This window comes from Emydura macquarii, unplaced genomic scaffold, assembly GCF_026122565.2.
Source record: "Emydura macquarii macquarii isolate MOO-44397 ecotype Brisbane River unplaced genomic scaffold, CSIRO-AGI_Emac_v2 contig_3122, whole genome shotgun sequence".
NCBI classification, from domain to species: domain Eukaryota; kingdom Metazoa; phylum Chordata; order Testudines; family Chelidae; genus Emydura; species Emydura macquarii.
Genome location: NW_027133259.1, coordinates 5,708,517 through 5,710,510, shown reverse-complemented (window position 1 = coordinate 5,710,510; position 1,994 = coordinate 5,708,517).

The window sequence follows — 1,994 nt, the reverse complement described above, 5'->3', positions numbered from 1 at the left end:
AATCATTCACTAAATAATATACTCGTGTGACAGTGATTATGGGTTTCAAGTTCTGTTAAAAAACAGAGTATAGTAATTTCCATTTTCACAATTGCATTTTTTCTTTTTCATGTCCTGGTATTTTTAGTGTAGCATCTTTTGTTTAGTAAGAAGATTTGGCATTGGTGGGACTTCCACATCGGCAATTCAGTAACAGTATCAGAGCTGTACACTGCAGAACTGCCACACTGGTGTATTTTGCTGCCTGCTATGAACTTGTCAGATTTCATAATTTGTCAGTAGCTCTCAACTTTTCCAGACTACTGTACCCCTTTCAGGAGTCTGATTGTCTTGTGTTCCCCCAGGTTTCAGCTCACTTCAACTACTTGCTTACAAAATCAGACATAAAATACAGAAGTGTCATAGCACACTATTACTGAAAAAGTGCTGACTTTCTCATTTTTACCATATAATTATAAGATAAATCAATTGGAATATAAATATTGTACTTACATTTCAGTGTATAGTAAAATAGAGCAATATAAACAAGTCATTGTCTTTTGGCTAGCTGGAAACATTTCCTAATCCCTTTAATGCATTTTACTGAGGCGCTAAATAAGAGTACTATGGAACATAAAAACATGAACAAACAAATGGGTTTGCGTAGCACTTTCATTCTGGGTCCTGCGAGAGCGACACAAACCCTACACAGTGGAGTCAGTGGACATCTTCGTCAGATGCTGAGTGCCATTTGTTTCATGCCAGCAACTTCTACACCGTTTGTAAGTATTGTACCTTAATTCAGTGTTTTAGAAAAGTGGTGGGATTTAAATTCATCCACAGGAAGCTGGATTAACCTGGCTAGAGCTCATTTTACATTGCTGGCCTTAGCCGAAATCAAACCTGGATCCCAGAAAAGCAAGTGCTCTAACCAACTGTCCCATTTAATAATGATGCAGTAGCATAAGTATTCCCTTTAGGCGTTGTAAATGGCCTGTACACTGTGTACTTGGCCAGCTTTTGCAACCATTATATCCATTAACTAGAAATGAGGGACAGCAAAAAGCCTTGGGCAAATGGAGCATCTTGCTTATCCCTGTGGGCTGCCTGTAACCCTATAAAATTTATGCCTAAATACTGCCCTGTAACTGTGGTGTACACCCAGAGTTACGCCACTAAAATTGGTAGTTGCTCAGAAACTATACTGGTGTAACTGAGAAGAGAGTATGACCTTCATTTTAATTCTGGGCTTCCCTCCCACCTCTGGATTTTACATATCCTACTTCCTTCAACAGGAGTGCTGCCTGAATAAAGCCTGAAGAACTGAGCTCATATAGAAATATTTGGATATAATTAACTGGCCTTCAATATAAAAGAATAACTTGTTGCTTTCTAAAACTTAAGAGGCAGCAATTTATGGAACAATTACGATTTCTAATGGAAACTATATTGAAAGCCTCCCTAAAGTCTTAATGCTGTAAACTAAGTACACTGCCTTCCTTTTATCCCCCAACCTGTAATTTTGCCGAATGCTATTGACACAATATATTGCATTTTTTCTTGCTGCTTTTGTTACCAAACAGCTGAGAAAAGAGCTGTATTGCTCAACAATTTTTGCTGCCACTGTTTCATAGAGTGTGAGTTAGAAAGGACCATTTGCGTCACCCTGGTTGGTCCACACATGACAGACTCGTGTATTTAATTACAAGGGAATCAGCAATAGACAAAACAGCAGCCTAAAGACTGCAATTGCCATTTGAGAGAGCCTGTATGGGTCAAGGGAAGCGATCTGAGAAGAAGAGGAAAATGACTTAATAGGCATAAGGTTTGCTATTTATATGTGCAATGCAGCATTCCTTGGAAGGATGACAGTGCTGTTCTAACGCCTTTAAAATACTCCTTTAAATTGTGTGTTGGCAGCAGGTGGCTAGGCTCCAGCTGAATAATTGGTGTTACCAATAAGAGAAACAAGCAAGGAACACCATGCTGCCATTGATCACTAACATAGTGGCTTA